Source organism: Alnus glutinosa, chromosome 2 (genome assembly GCF_958979055.1).
Source record: "Alnus glutinosa chromosome 2, dhAlnGlut1.1, whole genome shotgun sequence".
NCBI lineage: Eukaryota > Viridiplantae > Streptophyta > Magnoliopsida > Fagales > Betulaceae > Alnus > Alnus glutinosa.
In genome coordinates this window covers 29,478,072-29,498,094 of record NC_084887.1, presented here as the reverse complement: position 1 = coordinate 29,498,094, position 20,023 = coordinate 29,478,072, and the positions used below count along the sequence as shown (strand labels likewise).

The following is a 20,023-nucleotide window of genomic DNA, read 5'->3' as shown; positions in this document are numbered from 1 at the left end:
AAAGGGAATACAACAATTTTTGTCCTCAGGATACAATTCTGCACGAATGTAGTGTGCAGATTGCAAATTCTGAACACTACTCTGAATATCGAAATTCTGTAACAGCAGAGAAGATAAAAAAGAAGATAAGAAAAGAAGTGCGAAATCTACTGGAACAATATAGTTTTTATCTAAAAACTCATAATCAGTTTACAGCAGTTTTAATACAGTTTCTAACTATTGAAAACACAGTTTATGACTGTTGAAAACACAGTTAGAAAATATAATTTTTGACAGTTTAGAAAACAGTTACGTATTTAAAAAATATTACTGTTAGAAAAACAGTTGTACACATAAAAAAAAATACACACGTAATTAATAATCTCGTGTGCAACGATGTGTGCGTCTAAAGCGACTAAGCGACACGCGTGCGTGCGACGACCAATGCTTCGCACTGGGGTGACGCAACTGGCACAACTAACATATGTATACTCAAAATCTTATTTAGTATAAGAGCTTGATAAATGCTTATAAAGCACAAAAAATACTATAACTTTTCAATGTGGGACAAAGAATAATAAAAAGAAATAGAGGGAAATTTAAATATTTAAATTAGAGATAAACTTGGATTTTCATAAAATGATTTTCAACAAGAGAGAGAATGACAGAGAGTGCAAGAAAGAGAGTGAGAGAGACAGAGAGAGGACATACCTGTGGTCGACGGAGAGTGGCTGTCGGCGGTGGCCGATGGTGTCTAAGAGAATGAGACAGATTGAGACGAGAGAGTTGAGAAATGACTGAGTTGAGAGAGAGAGTAAAGACAGCTTTTTAGAAAAAAAAAACAAAAAGAAATTGAACTTTCGGGTGAAGCGCGCGCGGGACACGAAACTTTCGTGTCCAGCGTGAATGCCCCCTTCCCCCCAAATGCTCAATCATGAGCCTTTTTTATCTTTTAATTAATTTTTTTTTTTTTGAATATTAGTTATATTTTTTCGTTTGTATTTAAAAAATTAAAAAAAAAAATCTTTTTCCTTTATTTTTATTTTAATAGAAAACTGGTTTTTCCTTTTTAATTTTCTTTTGTTTTTTTTTTTTTTTTAATAATTATTAGTTTTTTTTTAATAAAATTCTTTTTTGTTTTTTAATTTTTTTTTTCGTTTTTCTTTAATTTTCGTTTTTTTTTTTTAAAAAAAAAAAAATGGTTTTTTTTTTTTTTTTTTTTTTTTTTTTTTTTTTTTTTTTTTTTTTTTTTTTTTTTAATTACAACTCAATCATGGTAGATCATTCGATCAATCATGATAGATCAACAGGATCAATAAATCATCTAATCAATCATGGTACATCATCCAATCGATCATGATAAATCATCTGATCAATCACGATAAATCATCCAATCGATCATGGTAGATCAATAGGATCGATAGATCATCGGATCAATCATGGTGGATCATCCGATCGATCATGATAACTCATCTGATCAATCATGATAGATCAATAGGATCAATAGATTATCCGATCGATCATGATATATCAATAGGATCAATATATCATTTGATCAATCATGGTAGATCATCCAATCGATCATGATTGATCAATAGGATCAATAGATCATCCGATCAATCATGATAGATCAATAAGATCAATAGATCATCCAATCGTTCATGATAGATTAATAGGATTGATAGATCATCCAATCAATCATGGTAGATCATCTGATCGATCATGATAAATCATCCGATCAATCATGATAGATCAATAGGATCGATAGATCATCCGATCAATCATGGTAGATCATCCAATTGATCATGATAGATCAATAGGATTGATAGATCATCCGATCGATCATGATAGATCAATAAGATCAACAGATCATCCGATCGATCATGGTAGATCATCCAATCGATCATGATAGATCAATAGGATTAATATATCATCCTATCGATCATGATAGATCAATATGATCGATAGATCATCCGATCCATCATTATAGATCAATAGGATTGATAGATCATCCGATTGATCATGATAGATCAATAAAATCGATAGATCATCCGATCAATCATGGTAGATCATCCGATCGATCATGATAAATCATTTGATCAATCATGATAGATCATCTAATCGATCATGATAAATCATCCGATCAATCATGATAGATCAATAGGATCAATAGATCTTCCGATCAATCATGGTAGATCATCCGATCGATCATAATAGATCAATAGGATCGAGGGATCAATAGATCATTCGATCAATCATGATAGATCAATGTGATCGATAGATCATCCGATCAATTGTGGTAGATCATCCGATCGATCATGATAAATCATCTGATCAATCACGATAGATCAATAGGATCGATAGATCTTCTAATCAATCATGGTAGATCATGATTGATCATGATAGATCATTATTATTTAGTGAGGTGTTAAATTTGACACGTCATTAATAATTTAAAATTTAAAATTATTATTTTTAAATATATATATATATATATATATATATATACCAACTTAGTAACGTGCAAAATTAGTCAAGTTATTAATTATTTAAAATTTTATTATTTTTTTTGAAAATTGTATTGACATAATATTTAGTAACTTGCAAATTTTAGTACGTTACTAAATAGTAACGTGCAAAATTTTAGGGTTACTACGTTAGTAACGTACACAATTTAGTAACATGAAAATTTTTGCACATTACTAAACAGTAACGTATAGATTTTCGCACGTTACTAAATAGTAACGTGTTAAAATTAGCAGGTTACTAAAGTTTTTAGTAACTTGCGAATTGTTATCACGTTACTAATGTTAGTAACCCACGAAAATTTGCAGGTTACTAAATCCTCAATTTTTTGTAGTGTATTTTGAAAAATGTGTCACCATCTCATGATCAAATAATGACACATCACTTGTGAACCAATTTTGGAGAAAGAAAAAAAATTGAGAAGTAGACTATTTCTCATACAATATTTTTACATTGAGACAAATCGGTCAGAACGTGGAGAGAAGATTTCTAGTTTGTGTTCAGTTATGAAAGGCGTGCAGGGGAGAGTTTCTAGCAAGGTTGGCTCCCCCCTTTGTTTGTTGGGACATGGCTGCAGTTGGGGATGGCTCCACGGTCTCCACCCCATGTCAGGGAGTGGTGGAAGACATTTCTCTAGGCTTACATCGGGTTGGAATATTGTATTGCGCAGTCCAACTCATGGATGTTTAGAGACTGATTGCAATTGTTTTTTTTTTTTTTTTTCTTGCGATCGATCGTTCACCTATACAAAAAATGTGAGACCATTTTTTTTTTCTTTTCTGTGTCACTGCGTTGAGTCCTTCTACACATGCACCCCTCATCCCCCTTTGTCACACCTTTATAATAAAAAAATTGATTTTTATTAAAAAGTTGTCCCTGATGTCACATCAGGGACAACTTTTTAATAAAAATTAATTTTTTTAAGGAAAAGGGAGTGACAAGGGGGGATGAAAGACTCATCTCTAGCATTTCCCCACTGCGTTTGGATATGGTGAATTGCACTCACCTTTAACCCATGAATGCCTATCTCAATCCTTTCATACTATATATCTAGATAGCTAGAAATCCTTGCAATTTGTCTCAATGTAGAATATATTCTATATATTTTAAAAAGTTCATATATAGTTCTTTCCAATCAATTTCCTAACACGTTCACAGTTCACATGCACTGCAAAATAGTTGTTCTAAAAATAGGACTACTTGCACAGCTGCACATATACATTTTTTCAGTATTATTCCTTTGCTTTTTTACTTTTTACGTCTAATAATTCTATCGAATCCATTTTAAAGCAATTAAATTTCAATTAAAGATAAAGCAGTACTACTTATAAGAACTTCATTTCCCACTTGACCTTGCTCGTCATCTCTCTCTCTCTCTCTCTCTCTCTCTCTCTCTCTCTCTCTCTCTCTCACGCACACACACGCCTTTGAGTTGTAACTTGTTTGGCAAGTAAAACCATTCCCCAATTAAGCACACACAAGTTTTCCATGTAACCCCAAATTAACAGGAAACTTTTTTCTCGTCCTACTTATTAAAGACTCTTGCTCTGTAAATAAACCAAACCCACTCATCTTTCTTCTCCATAATTCTCAAAACCCCTTTCTTTGTTGTTTTTCCTCCATTAATCAAGGAACTGTAACCTCTCCATTTATTAGACATTGTTTTGTTCAATTCCATTTCCCATATTGTGTTGAATTCTAGCAATTGAAAATGAAGTTCTTTTGGGTTGCTCTCTTACTGATCAGTTTGGTTCTTGGGGTGACTGAGGCTTTGGATTTTCATGAGAAGGATTTGGGGTCCGAGGAAAGTCTATGGGGTTTGTACGTATGAGAGGTGGAGGAGCCACCACACGGTGACTAACCATGAATTTAGGAGCACTTACGCTGGTGGGTCCAATGTTAAGCACCGCAGGATGCTCCGAGGAACACCACGTGGAAGTGGGAGCTTCATGTACGAGAAGGTGGACAGAGTTCCCCACTCTGTTGACTGGAGGAAGAAAGGTGCGCTGTGACCGGTGTTAAGAACCAAGGCCATTGTGGTAAGGAGAGTTTAATTTGTATGTCCCCTGGCCTTGTTATTATTGACATAATACTTTATTGGATTGGTTGTAATTTGTTGTTTTTGTTAATGTTCCGCATGAAGGTAGTTGCTGGGCCTTTTCAGCCGTTGTAGCAGTAGAGGGTGCCAATCAAATCAAGACCAATAAGCTAGTTTCTTTGTCTGACCAAGAGTTGGTAGATTGTGACACTGAAAAATATCGGGGCTGCAATGGAGGATTAAAGGAATATGCTTTTGAGTTCATCAAGCGAAAGGGGGGGCATAGCCACAGAAACTAATTACCCTTACGAAGCGGCAGATGGAACTTGCGATGCTTCCATGGTATATATTTTATGTTTCACTCACTCTTGATTGATTAACTTTTAATACTTCCCTTAGATTATGATCAAGAACTTATGAATCATGACATGTGGTTGTGCAGGAAAATTCCACACTAGTGTGTCAATTGATGGGCATGAGCAAGTGCCTGCTAACGATGAGAAGGCATTGCTTAAAGCAGCTGCAAATCAACCTGTATCCGTGTCCATAGATGCTGGAGGTTCAGATTTCCAGTTCTACTCGATCGGAGGTAAACTAAAAGCAACATGATGCTTATAATTATTAGGAAATAACAGAGTTTGATGTCCTGATTGATTGGCTTACATGATCATGTACAGGGGGTGTTTAGTGGAAAATGTGGCAGAGATATGGATCATGCAGTTGCAGTTGTTGGCTATGGAAGAACAAGTGATGGAACAAAGTAATGGATATTGCAAATCGCTGTAATCACAAAAACTAAATTGACGTTTTTTCCTTTTTTTAAAAAAATAAATAAATAAAAAATCACAACACAATGGTCAATTTGTAATTGATTCCAAAGAAAATAAAGGAAACAAACTTCCTTGACTCCAATTCCATGATTGCCATCAATTTTACAGATTCTTTAATTTCTTTAATTGTACTAAATAAAACTAAATACAAAGTTAACTTTTTTATGCGTTTTGAGTACACAAAATGTGACAATAAGAATCAAGGTCCAAGGACCCACAATCCAAATTGATATATAATTGAACCCAAACAACAATGACACATTAAAAAAAACAAAAAATTCCCAGCTCAAAAAGCAATAGTTTCTCTAGCAACAGGGTATACAGCTCATGCCAAGACCTTCCTGTTTTGAATGCTTTCCTTCACTGGAGCTATGAGCAATCAACCAACAAAGTTGATATTGCGTATAGACACACGGGAACCTCAACTTCGAGATGGATTGCTTGGGCCATCAACCCTTGAGCACAAGGAATGAGAGGAGCACAAGCCCCTGTGGCCTATCAAAACTCCAGCACAGTGATCATGCATGCGCGCATACACATCCCCAGTGACGGCATATGGGAACAACGTTGGCAGAGGGTTCTTTGAGCTTTGGGATTTCAAATCTCTCTGCATCATTTGAGAATAGCAATGAGATGACGATATTTGATACACTGACGCTTGATAGCGGCATGAATCAATGGCTTATCATAGCAACTCATAACGATCATGAAAGAACAGGTCAATAAAGAAAAACAATAGATACATTTCTCAAAAATTATTGTAGAACCTCCATCATATGGAGCTACAACCACATAAATTATAATAAAAATATGAAAGTGAATTGAGAATTAGTTATCGACATAATCTAATTCCCTGCTTGGTATCATGCTTATGTTGCAGGATCCAAGTTGAATTTGAGGAAGAACATTTTAGTAGGTAATATACTTCGATACTCCTCTACCTTCATTTGCATATTTCAAAAACAAAAGATAAAAATTGACTGAAGCAAACTTTCTTTTTGTATTTTTCAAGTACTATCACAAAAACAATGTTCCAGTTCTCCAAATATAGAGTGCCATTTAAAAAACAAAATAAAGCAAAAACAAAGAACAGAGAAGAAGGAAAATACATATATACCTCCTAACTTGAAGGGGATGTATGTCTCTGGTGTTTGCTGTCTTAAATGTATGCAGGATCAATGGTGGGAGTTTGCAGTATTACAGTGACACTAGTCATTCTTTGTTGCCTGAGAAAGAAGTCTGAATCATATGAATTAGTAGTCTTCTGGAATAAGAAAACAAAGAATGATGAAAATATAGAGGATTTTCTAAAGAAATGTGTATCCTTTGCTCCCAAAAGATAAAATTTTTCAGACAAAGAAAATGACCAACTCCTTTAAAGACAAATTAGGTCAAGGAGGGTATGACGATATATACAAAGGAAAGCTACCTGATGACTGTCTGGTGGCAGTGAAGGTTTTGTGCGAGTCCGACTGTACTGGAGAAGAATTTCTTAATAAGGTTGCCAGCATCAGTAGAACTGCCCATGTAAACATTGTCACCCTTCTGGGTTTCTGTTTTGAAGGATCTAAAAGAGCTCTTACTACGAATTCATGGCAAATGGATCTCTTGAAAAATACATATATGATGAGAACCAATTAAACAGAAGTCCCCATTTAGGATGGGAAAAAAATTACTACATTGCAATTGGCATTGCACATGGCCTAGAGTACTTGAACCGGGGCTGTAATACACAAATCCTCCAGCTTGATATAAAACCACAAAATATCCTATTGGACCAAGATTTCCGTCCAAAGATCTCAGATTTTGGTCTTGCTAAGTTATGCAACAGAAAAGAGAGTACTATGTCACTGTTGGGTGCAAGAGGAACAGTTGGATGCATTGCACCAGAAGTATTTTCAAGAAACTTTGGAATAGTTTCACACAAATCTGATGTTTATAGGCTTATAGCTATGGAATGATGATTCTAGAAATGGTTGCAGGAAGAAAGAACATTGATGCAGGATTCAAGCATAGCAGTGAAATATATTTTCCACACTGGATCCACAAGCATATAGAATTAGAAGGGGATCTAAAACTGCTCTTGAACATGGACAAAGCCGGGAAAGAGCTTGCAAGAAAGATGATTCTAGTGGGTTTGTGGTGCATACAATCTAATCCAGCTAACCGGCCTTCCATGGATAAGGTAGTTGATATGTTAGAAGGAAGTCATGAAGTTATATTCAAGTACCACCCAAGCCTTTTCCTTCTTCCCCTTGGGGAAGTCCAGCAGGAGGTTCCACAACATCCTCTCCAAATCCTTTCAAAGACAGTTTCGAGGCTCTACGCTGAAATTTATTAGAAATTTTGTATGTGGAATGTAATCCTTGACTAGACATTGAATGGACACGATAGCCGGAGAACTTTGAATGACTTATTTGATTGTCTGATCTAGACCCAAACGTTTCTTTTCTGGTCTCCTTCACACCAGCGCAGACTACTCTGATGGTTTACCCCTGTAAGTGATTGATACACTTCCTCTGGCATTATTAACTGTAGCTCCACACTTTAACTTTTTAAGCCAGTACTTTCTACCCCAGCCTAACAATCCTACAGTTCAGCAGGCTACATTTATATAAAAAAAAAAATATAAAGTTTTGCATCATGCTTTAAATTGCACCTCACATCTTGATGCACATTCAATGTATCTATGTTGATCTCAGGTCACCAGGATACATTTTAAACAAATGAAATCTAATTAGTAGTGGATAATACTATTGAACATTTCCAAGGACCCGTAGCACATAAATGTCGAAAGAAACATAACATATTTAGTCCATGGTTTCTTCTGGTGCCTAATAAATTTGCCAAATCTTTTGAAGTTCATGACAATCAACTGCAGAACCCCTTTCAATCAGGAAAGCTTTCTACTTGAGTATACACTAAAGAGTAGCTTTGCAAAATGAGAAACATTGACCGAATCTTACTGCTACAAATATCGTAAAACACTTCGACATTCATGCTGTAGATTTTGATCTTTTTATTAAAAAAATAAAAGAAAATAAAATTGAGGGAGCGCCCCTCTGCGCTTTTCTAATGAGATTAAATTACTTATCAAAAAAAAAATTTGAGGGACTCCTTAATTGCAATGGAATAAGGTTGTCAAAGTACCTATCTGATTTATTTAGAGTTTTGGCAATCCTCTGCAACCAAAGTGGCAAGATACTGATATTATGGGTCCAAAACATTTCAGAAAAGAGACAGAAAACCAATATTTCAAAAGTGAAAGAATCAAATGATATTGTTTAGAATGTTTTATTTTTTATTTTTAAAAGTATAATAGAATGAAGAGTTTTACAAATTTGCAGAAGAAAACCGGATATTATGGAATTATTATTCCCACATCAAGTTTTAGTCATAGTTTGACATTCTATGCCATCATGAATCAGTAGCTTTTCAAAATTGTTTGATGAAAGTAATTCATAATGGCTGCTGGAAAATTCATCTCAATCTCTGAAAATATTGAGACAGATGTGAATTTTTACATTGAAAATGGATAAGGTATAAAATGAGGGCCCAGGGAGAGAAATTAGAATTAGACTATTTGGGTCGAGCGAGAGAACTTGGATTAAAAGCTTTGGTCATGTGTAGCAACAGCTAATGATTGCACCAAGAAAGAGCTATACAGCTCACATGGATTGTGGTACTGAGAATTTTTCCCCCAGACAAAAAAAATATAATAATAAAAAAAATATAAAATTATTAGTGAATATTATCCGAAAGAGAGTCCCCCATAAGAGATAAATAAACCTCAAAGAAACAAAATAAAATGCCCTAGACAGTGGATAGGCGAAAGCAGACATGGATAACAAATCTTTGTTGAAGTGGGGGTAGTCACACCCAACTATACTGATCCAATTTCTGATCAGAAATTTGACCACCATGACTATGCACAAGTTTTTGTTCATCAAAAACATGCTGCACTCAAATTGCACAAAATAGCACTTTAATCTCCTTCAGTTTTAAGCAATGACGCAATTATAAAAGCAACTGACTGAGCACTTTGTTTGATGATGATGTAGTGCTTGACCAGAGGGAAACTTGCCTATAACTGACGCCCTTGAGGGACTGTGGGGATCACCTTCTGAACAGTTTTGCTTACTCCTCTGATAGAAACCAGTCACTTATAGTTAATAGGAGAAACAAGAAAGCTTAGATTTATGAACTTCCTGCTTTAATTTGATGGTATGATTGTGATGTGGGCCCTAGGCGGGAATAAAATTGAAGTTTGCTTGCTGAAACTTACTATTCCTGGCATGGTAGCGACATTGTTCACAGCAGTGCTGAAATCTAAATTTTGAATTATTTATTGGTCCAATTAGTAAGGGTTTTGGGGTCTTTTATTTATATTTTATATGGAGTCTCTTATTTATACTTTATATAGTAATAATACGTGCCCCATATTAGCTTGTCTTGAGCATCAAAACTGGAGTTCTATTAGGTTATTTGAGAGGCTAATCTAAGCTTTATAATGACTTATTATTATTAACCTACGATCAGAATATTTTATGAGTTTTTCTAAAGAGAACTGCTAAATATTACACCCTGGCCTTGTCCCACTCTTATCCCACTCGGCTGATGTGACAGTGCTGATCAGCCTTTGGATTTTATTTTATTTTATTTTTTTTAAAAAAAAAAAAAAAAAAAAAAAACTTGACCAAAAAGCTAATAAACATTGTCACATCAGCCCAATAAGATGGGAGTATAGTATATAGCATTGCTGTTCTCTAACACCCTAGAAAGTGTGATGCTTTCTTTCACTACGAATGATTCCTAGGAACCTAATATGGGACAATAGTAGTTATTTTATACATTCTGGTTTCCAAAGTGTAACCAAATTAAATCTCCAGTCCTTAATTCCTAAACCAATTTCACCAATTCCCAAATCTTTTAAAAGCTCTAACCCTAACTTCCTAAACTCTAGAGCATCCTGGAGGTTCTACATCACCCACACATCGATCCTCAAAAACATCCTTTCACTAATCCAGGCCTACTACCCAGTGCCTCCCGGAGAAGGTGGGGGGGGGGGGGGGGGGGGGGGGGGGGGGCTATCAAGTAACAGGCTAAGAAATGTCTACAAAGAATTGAGTTCAAGCTTAAGTCTTACTTGCAAAGTAATTTGGTGGCTAGCAGATGGAGAATTCCCATCCCATGGCAAATCCACATCCTTCCTCCCTCAAATAAGCTGAACATGTAATGGGAATCACGGCATGCTAAATCTATCACCTAATGGTTTGTGAAACTTCACATTCTCTTTGATCAGTAGACCTGCTCTCCGGCAGATCTGCCTGCAAAATAATTAGCTAAAATGAAGCCAAAATTCTAGTTGTGGTGTTCACCAATTAGGCCATTAGACAGTCAATGAAACAAATGTGGCATGTTGGAGTAAATAGAAAATGCATATATCAGTTACTTATCAAAAAAAGGGAAAATGTGTATATCAGTTCAAAATGATCCATGAGAAAACACAGAAAGCTTGCTTCATTTCGGATTTTGCCAAGCTAATATATACTACTGTAAAAGGATGCAAGTATAAGCTTAACTATCAAGATTACCAATTTCCGTTTCAAATCTGTGATTGTCCGCTGTCTCTGATAAGCAAAAAACTTCAGCGACTGAGACAAAAAAAATAAATAAATAAGTTGTTCAAATCAAAGTCACTAACCACATGATGACACAAAGGGATTGACAGAGCAAGAACTTCACTTACTCCAATTCTCTGCATCTCAAGGGATCTATGTAATGCTTCTCTCTTAGTTAGAAGATTCTCAGGCACCGGTTTCACAGGCCGTCTGTAGTTCTTCCCACGGTAAATAATTATAGCATGACCGTCTTTTAGCTTGTTCACTGAAACTAGAATTCCACCACTTTCTGCTTCAAGCAATGTAGCAGTATAAATGACCTGTCGAAACAATCTCTGCATTGTGACCACCTTGGCTACTTCTCTGTACTTCCAGTGTTGATGCAAGCCTTCTATTACACCATCGAAGACGCCACGCCTGCCTGAAACCAATATTAAAACAATGTGTGAGCAGAGAAAGTAACTTATACAACTGGGCAGCAACTAAAACTGCTTGTTCTTAATACAACTTCCACACGGAATTCTTATGTCCCTTCATTACTTTCTTTAAGAAAAAATATGGCCCAAAGCTACTTGATGGCAACTAAGTAGGACTTTTCATCTCAATTTTCATTTTTAGAAAACCAGAGAGAGGCACTGTTAACAAAGAATAGCATATGCCAGAGTGGGCTAAATCCCACAAGATATGCAAGCAAACATTTAATACGACAAAGATCCTCAGACTGGCTTTACAATCTCTAGTTTTTTACAAGCTGATTACCGTAATATCTGATATTCAAGTAATGATGTTACAATGTACAGATCAACTCAGAACAACATCTATTGAGATAGTTGACGCTATCTACTTTCAAATTATAGCACCAGAAACTAACTTTACTACTAACCCAGAAAATGATCACTCTAAAACAAGAGGCTGTTCCACATATGTATTCAATAAGAGAGGATTAAAAAGCAAAGGAACTTGACATAGAAATTGGTGGAAGAATTAAAGGATTTTGTCATGAGTGCTGCACTGCCCCAACTTTCTCTAACAATCATCTGCAAATTGTTAAAACATCTCTTCCGGAGCAGAAAGGTCCATGGAAAAGCGCAAAGGTCCACGTGCTCAGCAGTAGACCATCTATAGGCTATAGCAGTGATTACTGAGCTCAGGATGTTGATTTGAGATCTTAACAGGTGAGTATTTTAACGCAAAAGTAACAACATGCGAGAAGAGCTCACAGGGTTTCTCATCAATTAATATGAAACTACATATAACAAATGTAACATTTTTCTGCTATGAAACGGAGCATACAAACGAAAAAAGAAATAACTGGGATGCAGCATGCTTAGGCAGAAACAAAAGAAAACTTGGACTACTTTTTAATTGTGAGAAGACATTTTTTAGGCAACTCGTTATTAAGTATATCATGCCAAAAATAAATTCCTACACAAATTATTATCACCCAATAAGCAACTCTAATACCAAGAAGAAAACTTACTTCCAGTCTTGATATTGGACCAATCAATAGTTTAAAGCTTAAAACACCTAAACAAGAATTCTAACTACCATAGAGAACAAAGAATACAGGATAGAGCTATTATGCATCTAGACAAGTAAGTCTTTCATTACCAAGCACTAAACGACTATCCATCTTCAGTCCCATTTTCTTGAAACATTTTCTCTCCTCTTCTGTTATCATTTCCTGGTCTGCATCCTGTTCAGCAGGTGCCCATGCACCATTCAACTTTGATAACTCCTTCATCGACTTCTCTATCTTTACATTAAGCTGCCAAATCCACAATGGATCTTTCACAAAAAGCAGTGTAATGAAATAAGATAACAGGGAAATCAAACCTATAATTGACCCTTACAATGAAAAGCTTGCGCTCTTGCTCTTTTAGTTCCCTCTCTAATCTTTGCTTTTCGGCTTCCAATTTGATTTCTCCCTCTGTATTTCTGTTTTTCAGGTCCCTGAACTCTGTTTGGATATACTGGGATTCTGATAAAGTTCCAGATGTGCTAGTGTTTTCCATTGATCCATTATCCACACAAATGGCTTCAATTGCTTTCAGCCGTGCACCTTCTTCATAAAGTTGGCATCTTTTGAGCTCGGTTTCTCTCTCCGCTATTAAATTTTCAACTCTGCCAGGAAGATAGTCCTTGCCTCTATAAAGTATCATCAGAAACTTATTACGCAGCAAAAAGAACCATTTGAAAATTATTTCATGAAAATCTAAGTTTATCTCTTATTTGGATATATATGAAAATCTAAGTTTATCTTAAATTTGAATATTTAAATTTTCCTCTATATCTTTTTATTATTCTTTATCCCACATTAAAAAGCTATGAGTATTTTTTGTGCTTTATAAGCATTTATTAGGCTCTTATATTAAATAAGATTTTGAGTATACATGTGCTAGTTGTGCTAATTGCGTCACCCACATTTATGAAGCACTAGTCGTCGTATGCACGCGTGTCGCTTTGACGCTTTAGGCGCACTTAGCACATTCGCATCATCGCACACGAAATTATTAATTAATTACGTGTGTATTTTTCTTGATGTGTACAACTGCTTTTCTAACAGTAATATTTTCAAACATGTAACTGTCAGAAACTATATTTTCTAACTGCTTTTTCAACTGTTAGAAACTGTATCAAAACTGCTATAAACTGATAATGAGTTTTTAGATAAAAAACTATATTTTCCAGCAGATTAGAGTGTTCTTTTTCTTCTCTTCTTTTTATTTTTCTCTGCTGTTACAGAATTTCGATATTCAGAGTAGTGTTCAGAATTTGCAATATGCACACTACAGTCGGACAGTACTGTATCCTGAGGACAAAATTATTGTATTCCCTTTTGCAAAACTTATTGTTTAAGTGGGAGGAAATATTTGTCTAAGAGACAGATTTACATTCGCCTTACTGTCCAGTGTTCTTTATATACAATTTTTTATTTTTCATCTTTCTTCAATTTTCTGTAGTTCCACATCTTTAGTTTTTCCAACAAGAACTCCTCCTGTAAGATGCTGCAATAGTATTCAATGGTCAAATACTTGTCTATCCATGGACATAACGCGTAGGCAAGTATAGATAATCAGCATCACAGCTTATAGATCTAGGTGCATAGGCGAGCATGGCTTCAACTTCAAGTCATTAACAGCCTACCCCATGATCCTTCCAGAAGCCAAACTTCTAAATTCAAGTCTAACAGCCTATCAATAGAGGTGTTCTTGTTTTACTTATAAAAATAAAATCACTAGAGGTGTTCTTGTGCTCAGATCACTGTAGAATTATTCTAGCAGCTACCATATGCTGTGCTGCAATGCTGTGGTAATTCAAGCACCACAAACATGAATCAGCAGCGGTGCTAGGACAGGGATGGTATTCATGTGAGGGAGATCAAGAGGTGGAGTCACCTTGCCCCAAAAGGTGGCCATTAATATCAACATCTCAAGCAACCAGATACATGCAACATGTCCACTGCAGAATGTAGTAGCAAGAAGGACACAGATCAACAATGTGATATCCAGGCTGTCACCTAAAGAGAGCACATGCTCTATTGTTTTTCATCACATGTTGTATTAACTGTAGTTAGTTAGATGTTGTATTAACTGTAGTTAGTTAGATGTTAATCATTGTGGTTAATTGCAACGTAGCTTAGTCTTCAAGTTTCTGCATGTTGTATAAAAGGAATACTTGATAATTATTCAATACAAGTTACAGATTTTATTCCCATTCTCAAATTCCTCTGTTTTCTCTGTTTTTACCTAAACCATTCGGTTATTGATATGGTATCAAAGCTCTTCTGAAATTTTACCTCTTAGGCATTCTACTCGGCCTAAGCATGCTCCTAGGTACTTGCAGCAATACCATTGTCATTTAGCTTCTCTTCCAAACTCACTGAAGTTGTTTCCAACGACCAAAGCTGGCAATGATACAGGTAATCCTTATAGCTTATCCTCTGTTCTTTCTTATGATCGTTTATCTCCTTCTCATAAACATTTCAGTTTGTCTATTTCTTCTCATTATGAACCAAAGTTTTTTCATCAAGCTGTCAAATTTCCACATTGGCGTGAGGCCATGAATGCAGAAATTTTTGCTTTACAGCAGAACAACACTTGGTTTTTGACTTCTCTTCCACCGGGTAAACGGGCCATTGGGTGTAAATGAGTTTATAAAGTGAAGCACAAGGCTGATGGAAGTGTAGAGCGTTACAAAACACGACTTGTAGCTAAAGGATACACTCAGTCCGAAGGGTTGGACTACCATGAAACTTTCTCACCCGTGGCTAAGCTTACTACTGTTCGGTGTCTATTAGCTCTTGCTGCAGCTAAAAATTGGACTATTCACCAATTAGATGTTAATAATGCTTTTTTGCATGGGGAATTGGATGAAGAGGTTTATATGACTCCACCTCTGGGTTTTGCTGCCAAGGGGGAGTCTCAAGTATGTAAGCTAGTCAAATCTCTCTATGGATTGAAGCAGGCTTCTAGACAATGGTTCTCTAAATTTTCTACTACTCTGCTCAATCACGGTTTTACTCAGTCTAAAGCTGACTATTCTCTCTTTACTCGCATTCAAGGATCTTCTTTTATTGCTCTTCTAGTTTATGTTGATGACATAATACTAGCTAGTAATGATCCTGCAGCAATTTCTGATTTGACAGTATTTCTTGATCAGAAATTCAAACTCAAGGACTTGGGTTCTCTCAAATATTTTTTGGGGTTAGAAGTGGCTCGGTCTGCTCAAGGTATTTCTATTTGTCAACGCAAATATGCTCTAGAAATACTTGAAGATGCTGGACTATTGGCTTGCAAACCTACCAAGTTCCCTATGGAACAGAATCTTAAACTTTCCAACAAGGATGGTGTTCTTTTGGAAGATCCTTCGAGCTATAGACGCCTTGTAGGAAGGTTGATCTATCTTACTATTACCCGTCCTGATTTAACATTTGCCGTCCAACATCTCAGCCAATTTATGCAGGAACCTCGGCAACCACATTTAGATGCTACTCATAGATTGCTGAGATATATCAAGCACTCCCCAGGTCAAGGACTTTTATTTCCTTCTAATTCTGATCTTCATCTCAAAGCATTTTGTGATGCTAATTTGGCAGGGTGTCCAGATACTCGTCGATCAGTAACCGGTTATTGTGTTTTTCTTGGAGAGTCTTTAATCTCTTGGAAGTCCAAGAAGCAGCAGACAGTCTCCCGGTCCTCTGCTGAATCCGAGTATAGGGCCATGGCTTCTACCTGTTGTGAGTTGATATGGTTGTTCTCCCTTCTCAAGGATTTTCATATTTCACATCCACAATTTCCTCTCCTTTTTTGTGACAGTACAACAGCTTTACATATTGCTGCTAACCCGGTTTTTCACGAGAGGACCAAGCATATTGAGCTTGACTGCCATTTTGTTCGGGAAAAGATTCAACTTGGTCTTATCCGAACTCTTTATGTTAAATCTCATTTACAATTGGCAGACATCTTCACTAAACCTCTCGGTTGTGCTTTGTTTCATAATCTACTGTCCAAGATGAGTATCTTAGATATTTTTTATCTTGAGGGGGAGTATCAACATCTCAAGCAACCAGATACATGCAACATGTCCACTGCAGAATGTAGTAGCAAGAAGGACACAGATCAACAATGTGATATCCAGGCTGTCACCTAAAGAGAGCACATGCTCTATTGTTTTTCATCACATGTTGTATTAATTGTAGTTAGTTAGATGTTGTATTAACTGTAGTTAGTTAGATGTTAATCATTGTGGTTAATTGCAACGTAGCTTAGTCTTCAAGTTTCTGCATGTTGTATAAAAGGAATACTTGATAATTATTCAATACAAGTTACAGATTTTATTCCCATTCTCAAATTCCTCTGTTTTCTCTGTTTTTACCTATACCATTCGGTTATTGATAATTAATATGCACCTACTGTCACCTGAAGATGACATGCCTGTTAAAGCCTGCCAATGATTAAGACAGGCAGACTTTGCCCTTTTATATAAGAAACAGAACAAATACATAGACCTGACCTATCTACAGCCCCAAAGTCTATGTTACATCCAACTTGCCTTGAGTTCATATGCCATTTCCTCATTGTTTGTATTTGGGATTCCCCACTCCAGAGCAATCTTCACAATAAGACTTTTCTCCCAAAGTTTTAAGATGGCTGCAGCTAAGCCTTGAAGTTTTCTGTTTTTCCCTTTAACAATCAAAGGAAAACTGGAATTCAAGTCTTGATTACACAGATAAGCGCATGCACGCCACTAGCATGACCCAGAATATGTAGTATGATGGAAAGATTCAAAGTTAATAATAAAAGTATAAATTGTGTGCCTGAAATAGACCCGTCATGATCATTCTCCGTCTTTTTCAAAATGTTGATACGTTTTTATTATTTATGAAGACAAATTTTCTCGTGATGGATTATATTATATTTATTGCAATTTACATTATTATAGTATAATTACAAAAGAGTAAAGTTTGTTTATGATATAGACAGGTAAAACCAAGTACTCAGGTCCGTAAGTGTCACATTGATATTCAGGAGTACATTTCTGGAATGTCACCAACAAAGTCCACGAGGTATATTCAGAGGTAAGGACGAATCGAAGTAATTCATTTAAATGGCAGTAACATGTAGATTAGCTATTGTACATTTATTTTATTCTTAGTCCCCTAGTCTGGACTCTGCAATAGTACTAGGTTTAAGGATGAACGCATTGAATGGGATAGACTCTATGCCACACTTCCTCAAAATTTAACCTCACGCCAGTTAAGATGTTTTCATGTCTAATGCACAAAGGAGATTACTAAACTCATTTGTTACATCATATACTATATCAGGCAATGGGTATGCTCGAAAAGTTGTTGATGGTACATGAGAATCCACTACTCTGCTACATCCAAAATATTCAAAAGATGTCTAAACTTGATAAAACACTTTATTAGGATTTCGAAAATCCAGTTTTTTGTTTTTTGTTCGTCAGTCACGCTCTTGGTCTTGGAGGAAGTTATTGAAGTTAAGAGTGGAAGCAAAAAAAAACTGCAATTTGATGTAGGCAATGGTAGGAAGATCCATCTCTGGACTGATTGGTGGCAGCAAAGTGGTATTTTGCTTGATGAGTCTGGTTACCAAGTAATCTATTATGCTCATAGTCGTCTTGATGCTAGACTGTCTACGGTTATAACGGATGGTGAGTGGTTTTGGGGGCCGGCAAGGTCTGATTCTCTTGTGGAAATTCAAAGCAAGCTGTCCATGTTGACTTTAGGTGGTAATGATATTCCGAAATGGATGGTTTATAAGTCTGGGAATTATTGTATTGCTGATACTTGGAAAGCTCTTAGAGATAGAAATCCGGATATGGAGTGGTGGTATGGTTTCCTTTAACAATTCTAAAGCATGCATTCATTTTATGGTTGGCTATGCATAATGCGTTGTTGACTGGTGATAAAATGCTTAGTTGGGATTATTAGGGGGAGACAAAATGTATGTTCTGTAGGTCTGGAGTAGAAGATAGAGACCATCTTTCTTCTTTTGTAGCTACAGTAGAAGAAAATGGAGGTCAATTATGCAGCTTTGTGGTATGGCTAGTCCTCCTATTTGTTGGGATGATGTGATTCTTGAAGGGCTGCAGAACTGGAGAAGGAAAGTTTTTAAAGCTCATGTATCTAGGCTAGCATTTGGAGATAATGTCTATCATATTTGGCGTAATAGAAATGCTCTTAGACATAGTAATAATCCTTTGTCTGGAGAACAGCTGCTGCAGAAAATAAAATGAGATGTAAGATGTCGTGTGATGGGGAAAGGAAAATTCGAAAGGACCAAGGGAAATGAGAGTATCTGCTGTAATTGGGGTATTGATGTTCAGATTTTTGTTTTGTTTTGTTTCATTGTTGTAAGTTGAGAGTTGTTTTAGTATGTAAGACTTCGAAGTTTGTTTCTTAGTCTGTTTTCTGCTGGTTCTGCAGAAATGTACAGATATTTTTTTTTTTTTTTTTTTTTGTGGTTATAAAATTGGCTTATTCATCAAAAAAAAAATGATATGTTTCCTGAAAATCATATTTTCTGGGGAAAAACTGACATATGACAGTAGGCAAGGTAATACCGAGAACAAAATGAGTAGGTAAAGGGTGAGCAAGCTTCCTCAAGTATGTCAATTCATCATTTGCCAGCTTTGCTCTAGCATGCGGTGGACAAAGCCTAAAAAGAGGCCTGAATCCAGGAGCCACTTCAGGAAGCAAGTCCGCATCTACGGGCAAAGGCTTGCGCATCCACCAGTCAATGAAGCGGGGTCCCAAGCCATCCAACAATCTATCTGTTTCCCTCTCATAATTAAAGAGATCCACTAATTGGTTGGCTATTCAAATCCTCTTTTAAAAAGACAGCACTTGGTAAAGCCTTCCCCTCACTTTCCTTTCTGCACATCTTTTCATCTAAACCACTTTCGATGGAGTTAATTTTGTAATAAGGCACCACTCGACTGCCAGCAACCCCTGGATGCGTCTTTAAAGAACTACTCAGAGATGACTGATACCCGCATCCTCGATAGACAGCGAGAGTATTTTTCTTACTCCAAACAACCAGGCCTCCCGTCATGATCTGTTTTTCCGAAAATAATTACAAAAGCAACCATCAGAAACAGTAAAACAGATATATATATAATAAATAATGATGACATCTAAAATGAGGTGACAAGGAATTAGGAATTTCAACCTACCAAGCTACCACGAATTCTAATAAGCAGTGTCTAATTATATGAAATAAAAAATTTCGCCATAAAATTAGAAATCTTAACGCAGACAAATAGAAAAATATCACAATCTCAGTAGTCAAAACCTCCAACAAGAATAAGTAGCTGCAATCTAATTGAATCTTAATATTTGCGTGTTCGTGAAGAGCACATCCATCAATCTACTGATCATAAGCATTTGTTTAAACAAAAGAGACAAGATAAAGTATAGTAAGAAAGAGTAATATATATACAAAGCACATGTTCGTGTGGCAGAACAACCAGAGGGTAAGTTGCTAAAGCCCGAAGAATTT

The 20,023-nt window shown here is 36.1% G+C and overlaps 1 protein-coding gene and 3 pseudogenes across 1 annotated transcript in view; 3 read left to right on the top strand and 1 right to left on the bottom strand.

Annotated features, from left to right (window-relative positions):
* LOC133859297 (thaumatin-like protein 1) overlaps positions 1-20,023 on the top strand; it is a 40,819-nt gene that overhangs the window by 5,043 nt on the left and 15,753 nt on the right. The window lies entirely within an intron of this gene.
* Positions 4,126-5,490, top strand: LOC133860475 (vignain-like; annotated as a pseudogene).
* Positions 5,546-19,577, bottom strand: LOC133859307 (chloroplastic group IIA intron splicing facilitator CRS1, chloroplastic-like; annotated as a pseudogene).
* On the top strand, positions 5,929-7,714 carry LOC133860473 (LEAF RUST 10 DISEASE-RESISTANCE LOCUS RECEPTOR-LIKE PROTEIN KINASE-like 2.1; annotated as a pseudogene).